General features: G+C 38.6%; 1 long non-coding RNA gene across 1 annotated transcript; it reads right to left on the reverse strand.

Moving 5' to 3' along the window:
- Nucleotides 1-1,015: 1,015 nt before the first annotated feature.
- Nucleotides 1,016-2,230, reverse strand: LOC129779458 (uncharacterized). Its single transcript, XR_008743660.1, has 3 exons — nucleotides 2,109-2,230; nucleotides 1,437-1,873; nucleotides 1,016-1,380 (listed from the first exon to the last, which is right to left on the reverse strand). It is a non-coding gene; the product is annotated as an uncharacterized LOC129779458 (long non-coding RNA).
- Nucleotides 2,231-11,968: the final 9,738 nt, after the last annotated feature.

The following is an 11,968-nucleotide window of genomic DNA, read 5'->3' on the forward strand; positions in this document are numbered from 1 at the left end:
ATGATGTGCGAAATTATAAAAAAAACACACACACATTGAAAATCATAAAAAGGAATCCATAAACAAAAAAGAACAATTAGTACTTGCACAATAACGAAGCCAGTCAGCTATTCAACTAAATAATCGATGCGAAATTCGCAAATAAACGCGGAACAATCGAAAAGCTCTTATTTTGACGTAGGACTACGTCTAACCGGAAGATATAGGGGGTGAAATGGAAATCTAGGCACTGAACAAGTAGGAAAAAATGCAAGATTTGGAACGCTTATAACTCGAGCATTTCTCAATAGATCGCAAAGGTTTTTGCATCAATTGATAGGAAATATATCCACGCATCTATCATAACGAATAACATTTAATTTTTCTTGAGATAAATAATTGAATAATTGTGAAATATCAAGCATTGTCAAAATGCACTATGTGCCCATTTTTGATTGGTCCATTTTGTGCTCCTCAAATCGTACCGACCAAAACGGGCAACCAGAGCAGCAGCGAAATAGAATGAATTCTCGAGCCAGCCAGTCAGCTTAAAAATCCCCGCTCCGCTGCCGTAACGATCATTCTCATTCAAACCGTACACCACATCGGTTCGCATCACAACACATCAACAAACCAACCCAAGCAGCCATGTCTGGACATGGTAAAGGAGGAAAAGTGAAGGGAAAGACAAAATCCCGCTCGAACCGTGTTGATCTGGAGTTCCCCGCAAGGGTAGCTACCCACATTCCGTTTTGCCTGCCAAGATCAGGTCGATGAAATGTTAACAATCGACCTCAAATGCTGCCACCTTGCAATCGAGTTATCGACCTTTCATATGCATTCATCGAACAACTTGACGCCACTTTTTCGCCAACATGTGCAAGGCGTCGACCTGCTTGCAGCGCTGCTTCCAGCGCTGCTTCCAGCACTGCTTGCTGCTTGTTTGTATTGGTTTGTTATTGAAAATGAAAAGGAAATACATTGATCGATTTTAATCATTTTATTGAAAAATTTTTATAAAAATACATGTATAATAAAAATAAGGTATATAATGGAATCGGTGCATCCGGGTTGTCTGGATTGACGATTCAAATCCGACTGAGTACATTGATGAATACCTCCTTGCCCTTGATGACACAGATATTTGGCTGAGGAGGATTCTTCAATGTGCGTGAAGCACGGGATCTCCGATGGGGAAAATTGCTCGAAATACTATCGATGGACAGGTCCTGCTGCTGTTGCTGTTGATGCTGTTCCCCGGAATAGCACCCTGGACTTAAAGGATACTGCTGCGGGAAAGCTGATGCTGTTGGCTGGTGACAGAAGTGGAAATAAGCAATGTGGTGATGAGGGAAATCATCTTACTCATTCGCCGATTGATTGAGTCGGATGTATTCATAGCTGAAACAAAATAAAATGATTAGTAAGTGAAAAGCAGAAATGAATTCCCTACTCACCAGTTGTATGATCCGGATAAAAATGCGAACATTAAAATATCATGCGATTACGTTCGCTTACCTCGCCTATTTTCATTCTACTATACAACGGAATCAGTGCATTCGGGTTCCTCCGGGTGGTAATTCAGCTGAGCAAGTTGATAAATACCTCCTTGTCGTTGAGTTTTCGTGTCTGAAGAGGATTTTTGAATGTGCGCGAAGCACGGAACCTCTAATGGGGAAAGTTCTTCGCAATACCATACCATGGTCAAATTCTGCTGCGGCTGCTGTTAATGCTGTCCCCCGGCATTGCCAACAGGGGTTGGAGGTTACTGCTGCAGGAAAACGGATGTTGTTGGCTGCTGTGATAGAAGTGGAAATCCGCACTGTGGTGATGGGAGAAATCATCTTTCTCACTTACCGATTGATGGAAGCAAACGAGTCGAATGTATTCATAGCTGATAAGACAAGATAAAATAATTAATAATTGAGGAGGCGATCTGGCGTAGCGGTAACATCCATACCTCTCACGCTAAGGGTCACGAGTTCAATTCTCTCTCCCGACATTCTTCCGAAATGGAAGGTAAAAGTGACGAACCAGCCAAATGTGTTGAAAGTCACTATAATACAGAAAAAAAAAAATAAAAAAAATAAAATTAATAATTAAAAAGCCGAAATATATTTCATACTCACCAGTTGTATGATCCATTTGTTTTTGTTTGAGATGACAGTTTAGCGGAGTGGAAAAAAGAATCACCAGTGATGCCATTTGGCTTGTTTAATTATTCAGTATTTTCGCCTAACGAACTATCCGCGTTGGCGATATAGGGGAATAGGCATGACAGTATGGATTTGCAGAAGGAATGAATACACTTTTAAAATGAAAATTATGAATGAACATGATTTTTCCTTAATCAAATTAGTACTCTATGTAAGTGAAAATCACCATTGCCTGCAAGTGGTGAAAAAACGTCATAAAAAATATGTTTTGAGATAATTTTATATTATAATGACAAGTTTTTTTGAGAATATCTGAACGTCTATAGAAAATAATTCAAATTAGGGTCATGACAACGTACTTTAAGTAGAAAAAATTATGCCAAGAAAAAAATTTCATACAAATTTTAGCAAATATAAACTGATTCGGGCCGACTAATATGATAGAGAATAGTTTGCCTCATACAAACTAATGCCGTATCCAGATGTCGATACCTAATCGTCGTCATCGTGAATAGTTAACAGCGTTACGGTCGTTGTTAGGTCGATGTTTTTTTCGTCGATTGGATTGTGGGTAGGCCGAGCGCGTTAGTACCAGTGCACCAGTCCACCTAGCCGGCGTTATATAGTTTCGGCCCCCGAAGTGATCGAGTTAGCTGGCAAAGCTGCTCGCGACGATAAGAAAACCCGCATTCGGAACAGAACACATTCGGTTCGGTGGACATCAAGACAACAGGCAGTTGCAGCGAGTGGCGAGTGGCAAACGCAATCGCAAAACGGCATCAGGTAGCAGAAGAAAAAAGTTTGTTCTTTATACAAACTGCTTTGGTGGCAAATCCAGAATAAGGCGGCATCGAGGGCGTTCGAAATGGTTTTTTTCAAAACCACAAGTACTAAGTTTTCTAAATTGGAACCATTCCATAAAACAAGGCGCTTTTCAGGGCCATTAAACCTTCCAAAAAAGAGTTTAGGAAATACAGTTCAATGCTTTCTAAAACATTATCCAAAATAATAATAAAACACAAATTGATTTTTTCATAATTTGTTTGCCAGGATATGACGAGTATGTGAATTTGGCAGTTATTCTGAGCTTATTGATTTTCACCAATTCTTAAATTGCTTCTAGATTGAAAGTACAGTAATTTACACTTATCTCGACATTTAGCTAATTGGACGGACCTGTAATGCGACTTATTTAGATGGACATTTTTGTAAACATAGAGTTCGGGGTCCAAATTATGACCCCACATTGAAAGTCGACACTGTACCACTGTCATCGCAAATGTTCAATTACAGGTTAAAATTACCTCCAATCCGATACTGAGTGGTGGTAATGCGACGTGCCATTGAATGTAATTTACTGTAAAATATGTCACAAGCTGGATGGGAAGAAATTTTCCAACTGTGAAAGCTGTGGCGAGTGGCAAATGCAATCGCTAAACAGAAAGGTTTAGCCGAAAAAGATGGGGATATCGAGTGATAACAAAACAATAAACTCTTTAGATTGAAGATAATTTTGTGATCCTGAAAAGAACCCTTTTTAGCCTGCATGTGAATCCAACGAGCGAACAAATCGTAATGAATGTATTTTTTTGCCATCGCTCCCTTTTAACGCCCATTCGTTCGTCTCGTTGGGCTCGCCCCTCTGGCTGAGTCTGCCGATTTGTCTCTATCCTGTGAGTGTGTACCGCTAGAGTATAAAACACGCGGACCCAAAAAAAAAATCTTATTTTCTTTCAAACCGTAAACCCGTGTGGTTGTACGGCATCGGCATCGTGGACGTAACAAAGGAGGACAAGTTAAGGGAAAGGCAAAGTCTCACTCGAACCGTGCAGGTTTCCAGTTCCCTGTTGGTCGCATTCACTGATTGCTCCGCAAGGGTAACTAGGCCGAACGGATTGGTGCCGGAGCACCAGTATACCTAACAGCGATTATAGAGTTTCGGCCGTCGGAGTGCTCGAGTTGGCTTGCAAAGCTGCTCACGACAATCAGAAAATCCGCATCAAGAACAGAGCAGCTTCGGTTCGGCGCTCATCAAGGCAACAATTAGTTTCAGTGAGTGGCAAAGTGTTTCTCCGGCACGTCGCATTAAATGTAATTTACTGAACAACATGTGACAAGCTGGATGGGAAGAAATTTTCCAACTGTGAAAGCTGTGGCGAGTGGCAAACGCAATAGCTAAACAGGAAGGTTTAACCGAACAAGATGGGAATATCGAGTGATAACAAAAACACAACACCAAAGGTTCTTTTCAGAACCATCAACATATTCATAAAGAGTAAACAGTAAGCTAATCCAGTTTTCAGGTAGATAGGTAGGTATTCACGTAGGAGAAGAAAATAAAACAATATATTTAAAATATATATTTGATAAAAGCTGTCCGCTTTGTATAGTCCTACGTCACTCCGGTTATGTCCCCGACATTACCCACCCGTCTTTTTATTATCGATAAAACGAACCAAACTCCATTACCCAATATCCGTCTCAATTAAAACCGCCACCGTTTGGTTCCCGCTCGTCAATTTAATGGAATCAAGCGCTTTTTGTCATAATCAAATTATTTCCAATCAAGGATGGAAAGTTGAGGCCTTTCTTGAGCAGTGTAAAAGCCGGGTTCCGCACCTCATTCGATCGGTTTATTGAATTCATTTTAAATAGGTTGAAGCTATTTGCGCCAGGATGTTATTGGGGACGCCAAAATACCACGCGATGCTATCTACGTGTTGTGCACGCGATTCTGTCGTCTTTATGCGCTGCTATAAAAAATAACGTACGCTTTTCCGAATAACAATGCCGCCGATGTGGCCTCTAGCGGATCGAATGGCATATTCCTGTTATTGCTGCATAATATTGCGGAGACGCACGTGTGCCACGATCATTATATTATCTGGCACCATTTTATTAACGATGGGTGAGCCAAGGCGCAAACTTTTTTTTCATTAATCTATTTACCGTGGCTACCGGAAATTGAAAATAAACGGTGCCATTGTACAGTGGCCAAATTTGCAGTGGATGAAAAAAAGTTCAGAACAAAATTAAAAAAGTTCAATTGATTGAATGCTCTTTTAGGAGCAAATTAAATTTACCATGGTTATTTCACATTGTGAAGATAATTTCATCATATATGTTCAGTTTTGAGAGCTTAATTATCCAATAAGGTCAACCGATTTTTCGGAATCGAAGCGGATGATAATATTGTGATGTTTTCCAACTTTTCAGAATTTTTAAACTGATTGAACAACATCTACTCTAATCATGGAATCATTATCATTATTCCTTCGAACAAAAAATTGTTTGCTTATACCTAACAGATAAAATTTTAAGTAATCAACTAGCCATTCAACGGTTCATTCTTGGAATTCTTATATCGTACCAATGTGAGCTTTTTAATTGTTTGCATCTATCTTATGTCGGTTTAGCTTCAAATTTCTTTGAACTTACACTCCATCTCTTAAATTCGTTCTTTTGTTTGCTGTCTGAGTAAAGATACGTTCCCTTTTTCCCATGGATGCGAACACCAATTCCAGCTGTGGTAATAGCTTCCATATGCGACGTTTTATTCGCGCACAGAGATTCATTAAAATTTGAAACCGTCGTTTAGTTATTCTATTCTGCGGTGCTTCTAACATCGAACCAAGAGCGGATGTGACCGATCGCACCCTCGCTCCCTCATCTCTGCTGTGCGTGTGAACATGTGGGTGTACAGTTCTTTGAAGTTCATACCGAGATTCGGATAAAGCACTAACAACCTCGACTGCAAACCACATATATTTTGGAAACATTACGCCATTTCGGTGAGGTTCGGTTGCGGAGAACACCAGTCCGATTTGCAATTCGAACCAAAAAGGTCAGATTTGAAATTCCATAACGGCTTCCTAAATGGGACCAACTTCTTGTGTGACACACAGCCTGGTAAGCATCGGCGGAAGAATCCGGGCGGAACCCTTACCGTGTTGGGATTTGGAGAAAATTTCTTCTCCTACAAAAAGGTGAAACGTGACCACCACTCTTTACGAGGTGTGCTCATGTCATGTTGGCTGCTTAAATGATGTTTGAGAGATTTCTGCAAACACATTGTTCGGTTATTATGCGCTATAATTTGCTGCATGCTGCATGTTACCTCGTAAAAAAAAACGTTCACCACCTCGAAAAAAACACCCTATGTCAAAAATCAGCTTAATTGGACTTAATGGAGAGCGGCACAAAGCGGTCAAAGTTTGAGTTTTTTGAAAATCGAAAAATCACCCAAGGGGGGAGTAAAGGCAATCGGGGTTCTCGAAAAAAAAAATTGATACCAAATGTCTTGAAATTACATGAATCGAGATCTAGTGTCATTTCGAAAAAAAAAATTGTCAAAAATCGGCATTCTGAGACTTAGTTTTTTTTCGGAGTACGAAACGAAAAATATGGTTTTGGGTGCTAATAAAAATAGTTATCTCGATTTTTCATTCGGAACTTGCGACGAAATGCTGATTTGCACGATATTTTTTTTTTTTTTTTTTTCATACATACATTTATTGAATTTTCCATAATGTGGAAATAACAATAATTGGTTATACATTTAGTCCTAACATAATAAAGTATTACGTTTGTTGTCAATTCTTACAGTTAAAATTTCACATGTGTGCTGGAGCACAACACTAACGTTTGACCACGTTCAAATAATTACGGTTTTTTTCTTCAGACGTGTTACCATAGGTTGACCGAGTCGCCTTGCTAGTGGATTTGGATGATTCTTCACCTTTTCCGCATATTTCCTCCTCGTTTTATGAAGTTCTTCTTTAACCGTCGCCATCCCTAAGTCTCGATGTATGACACTATTGCGGATGTACCAAGGGGCGCCAGTAATTTGTCTTAGCAGTTTATTTTGTACTCTTTCGATGATTTCGATATTACTTGCTAAAGCTGTTTGCCATAGTTGACAGCCGTAATGCCAAATAGGTTTCAGCATGGATTTATATAGAAGTAGTTTGAACTCTAGCTTTAATTTCGACTTCCTCCCGATTAGCCAATGTATTAGTTTTGCTCGCATCTTCAATTGCGTTTTCTTCGCATCTATGTGTTTCTTCCAGGTTAGACGACGATCTAGATGTACACACACATATTTAATTTCATTCGATTGGGGTACTGCAGATCTATTGAACTTGATTTGTGGGCATGTGTTCTTATTAAGCGTGAACGTAACGTGGACACATTTTGTTTCATTTACTTTAATTCTCCATTTTTGAAGCCACTTTTCCACGACCGTTATGTGTTCCTGGAGATCCCGTGAAGCAATCGTTCTGTTTTTGTGACTGCTGAGAATAGCTGTGTCATCTGCGAATGTTGTAGTCATTAAGTTACGCGCGGTCGGGAGATCAGCTGTGTAGATGAGATAGAGAACTGGTCCAAGAACACTGCCCTGAGGAACGCCAGCATAAATTTCTTGCTCTGGTGATAGAGTTTGGTTATACCGAACATGAAACTTTCTTCCCAGTAGATAAGAACGCATAATTTCATATACTTGTGGTAGCATAATTTTAATTTTATAGAGCAGTCCTTCGTGCCAGACTTTATCGAAAGCTTGAGCTACATCAAGAAAAAGCGCTGAGCAGTATCCGCGGCCTTCATATACTTTTAATTTCTTCTATCAATCGGTGCACTTGTTCAATAGTGTCATGTTTTGCTCGGAATCCGAATTGATGATTCGGGATTAATCTTTCAATCTCGGGCGCTGATTTTATCAGGATAATTTTTTCGAACACTTTTGAGAAGATTGGAAGGATGCTGATAGGTTTATAAGATTCCACTTTCTGTGTATCTTTCCCTGGCTTAGGAATCATAATGATGGTCGAAATTTTCCATGCTTGTGGGAAATATCCTTTATGGGTCATTGCGTTGAAAATTCTCGTGAGATGTTTAATTGCTAGGTCAGGTAGTTCCTTGATCATATATCCGTTGATGTGGTCGATACCGGGTGACTTTTTCACTTTGATATGATTATTGATAACATGTCTCACCAGCCGATGTTTGATTTTCATTTTGTTTTGGTTTATAGCACCAGCAAATTCGAGCGTTTCTTAATTAGGTCCGGATTGATTCGGAGTGAAAACTTTTTTAAGATGGTTTGCAAAAGTTGCTGCTTTTTCATCGTCACTTCTGGCCCAATTACCAGAGGGCATTCTAAACGGCGGGACCTGTAACTGAGGTCGTTTTAGATTCTTAGTTGCCTTCCATAGTGAGTAATTATTATTTTGATTTGGCGATAATTCAGTTAAGTAATTATGGAATTTTTCATCTTTCTCGTCTTGTAATAGCTTTCTTAATTTACGTTGTGCCACATTGAATTGGTTTTTAGATTCTGGCGATCGTTTGTTTTGACAGATACGTCTTAGTCGTCGCTTTTCTGCAACTGCTGCTTTTATGTGGGAGGCAGTAATAATTTTTTTGTGTTTCTGAGGCTTCATAGGTGGGGTAGCTATCTTCGCAGCGTTCTTCATGAGTACACTGAGCTGGTTAACTGCTTCCTCGATATGATGTTCGTTATCCAGAGGTAGATCGAGAATGTTAGAGGAGATATATGTCTTATATTTTGTCTAATTCGTTGAAAAGTTAGTGAGATTAGATGACGTCTGCTTCACTTCCTTTTCTATGAAGTATTCCAGGAGTATTGGTGAGTGATCAGATGATAAGTCCAGAAGAAGCTTCGATCGAATTCGTTTACTATTAATATTTTTTGTGACAGCGAAATCTAGCAGGTCCGGAAGTCGTGCGAGGTCCTCTGACCAGTGTGTCGGTTCACCGCATGATGAAATGTCATAGCCAGAGTCAGTGATAACGTTGTATAATACGCGACCACGAGTGGTAATCAGCCTTGATCCCCAAAAGGTGTGTTTTGCGTTAAAGTCACCAGCGACGATAAATCGGTGCCCTTGGAGTGAGAAGAAGTCTTTCAGTTCCTCTTCCGAAGGGTGGTGGTTCGGTGAAGAGTAGAGTGCTGTTAGTACTATTTTCTCAGATTTACTCTCGATGCACACAGCCGCTGCTTGGATATTTAGAGTACTGTGACGGTGCCATAAATAGTGTGGAATATCTCGTTTGATGAGGACCGCAGCCCCACCTCTTGCTGACCCGTGCGGGTGATTTGTACCATAGAAATCATATCCCGTGACTCTGATGTTGTAGTAATCCGTCAGATGAGTTTCATTGATAAGAAAAACGTCAATGTCGTGTTGGTTCAGGAATAGTTTAATTTCATTCAAATGGTTATGTATCCCGTTTGCATTCCAATAGCAGATTTTCAAAAAAATTATTTTGAACAGTGCAATTTTTGGTAATATAATATACCGCAAAATATTAGCTTATTCGGACTTCATTTACTGGTGTCTCAAACGTTAAAATTTGAGTTTTTTTGAAAAATGAAAAATCACCGATAATCGAGGTTTTCAAAAAAAAAAAGTTTGATGCCAAATGTCTTAAAATTGCATTAATCGTCGAGATTTACAGTTATCTCGATTTTTTTTTGTGAAACAAAATTGTTTTGGCACTATAGTTTTTTTGCCAGAAAAATAAATGACAAAAAACTTTTTTTTGAGATAACTGTTAATCTCGATGTGTCATACAATTTTAAGATATCTGGCATAAATTTTTTTTAAAACCCTGATTTCTGGTGATTTTTCGGTTTTCAAAAAACTTGAATTTTAAGGTTTACGACACCAGTAAATGAAGGAAAATCTGCAAAAATGATGCATTGTGAATTATGTCAAATTACCACTCAACCGATTTACGATCCGTCAGTGCAAATGAGAGGAACACCCGCACTGGCGTTGGCAGAAGAGATGTCATCATGAGAAGAAAAGATGATTCTTATTGTGTTATGAGATTATTCTCATTTTCTCAGACTATGTCAGATTGGAGATGACAAGTAGGGTTTGAACTAAGGTCGGCTCTGGGTAGTAAGGCTCTTCCACATAACCATTGACGCTGTTAAACTAATGCAAGAAAATATTACACCACATTATAAAATGAAAATTGATCTTATAAATGAGCACGAGAAGAGTTTGTCGACAGTAAAACGGAGAGTATAAACAACTGTTTTGACATAGGGCTATTTCTTTGATTTCTATATAGGGGGGGGGGAGGTGTTTACGAAAAATGTAACGATTTATTAAGAGTTTTCAAACGCATATTACTCAAAATGGTTATTGCGAAACATGTTGTGTTATATATCATTAGACAGGAAATTTATCCAAAATTTTGCTTGAGACATGAACAGTGAAAATAGTAAAAAAAATTAACAATTTGACGATTTAATTGGGTATGTTTTCTTTCGATTGCACTATCCACTAGCTTCCTCCCCTACGCAACGAGCAATCTTTTTGCCTAAATTCGGGCGTTAGCTCATAATGTAAGTTGATGCGCAAAATTAATTATTCTCCATTTATCGATAATAGGCATTAATTTTATATTATATTGTATGTTGTCCAATCAATTTGTGCTTAATTCATGTTTTTATCGTGTAGGTCTCACTACTAACAATTTGTTTAATTGTGGTCCAGGATGTCATAATATCGAGTATGTTGTTTGGTTATGTAAAAATGCAATAGATTATTTTAAATGGCTGCTGATTTAGAAGATCGAAAAGGTATACCCACGTAAATCAGATTATGATAGCTTGAGTAGTTGCGATCTTACAGGGCTATAAAGTTATTACAAACAATGTTCCGGACAACGTGGTAACGAAGGAGATAATGCTATTTTTATCTATAATATATTTTTGTAGTCATAGATTGATTTGACTCAGTCTTATAGTTATGTAGGTTTTAACTATTTAGAGAAGTGTTTAAAAATGATACATGATGACTCTTTGTATTCTTCTGCATAATTAAATAAACAGAAGAAAAGGGTAGTAATGGCTTTAATCGAATTTTTTGTGTACATTTTTGAACAGAATGCGGTACCGAATTCCACCACGTTATATCATCTAACCCGTTTAAAGGATGCAAGTACATACATGAAACGGTTTTTCCAGGGCGTCCATTTGATGTATCAAAAGAGAAAAAAATACAGATTTTGAACAATGAAAAACTCAATTTAAATGCAATTACTACACACAATCACAGTCCTATGTCAAGATCCCGTCCGTGCCCCTAGGCTCAGATCTATCAACTTTTTTTCAGGTGAAACCTATGATAAGTGCTTATTTGCGGAGTGTCTCGTTTTTAATTCGTTCTAACATGTTTTCTCCAGACAATGCAAATTGGTGCGTATTAAGAGTTTTGACGTAGGACTACGTCTTTCATTTCTGGGGTGTAAGTTCAAAGTTTTGAAAACGAAAGCGTTACGCTCGAGAACGAGATTTTGAGCGTTAATAGCTCCTAAACAACTGAACGAAATGGTATGATAAACACTTCATTCGAAAGATAAAATGTCTACGCGTTATATGCTTGTTACTAAAATTGCATTCAGAACAGGCTATTGGCATAGGCATAGAAATTTAGATGCAAGCAGTGGGAACTTTCGTACTCATTTGCGTTTTTGCAAATTGGAATGTTTCCCTAACACAGACTTCAAAACCATGAAGCCTGGGGAATGATGCAAACTACAAGTACTTTTATACTCGCTTGCATTTTTGAAAACCGGAATGTGTTTTCCCAAAACAGATTGAATGTATCTATTCTCCCAACTTCTTGGCACTGCGCAGCGGCGATATCGTACCTAACGAGGATCATCCGAGGTGGGATTATTGCTAATTGAAGAAATACAATTGATTACTAAGCCAACGGCAGTCCTACGCCAACCTTGCGGTTATATCATAGGTATAACCCATCCATAGTTTTTCTTCATTAGAAGTCAGA

This window comes from Toxorhynchites rutilus, chromosome 3 (assembly GCF_029784135.1).
Source record: "Toxorhynchites rutilus septentrionalis strain SRP chromosome 3, ASM2978413v1, whole genome shotgun sequence".
Taxonomy (NCBI): domain Eukaryota; kingdom Metazoa; phylum Arthropoda; class Insecta; order Diptera; family Culicidae; genus Toxorhynchites; species Toxorhynchites rutilus.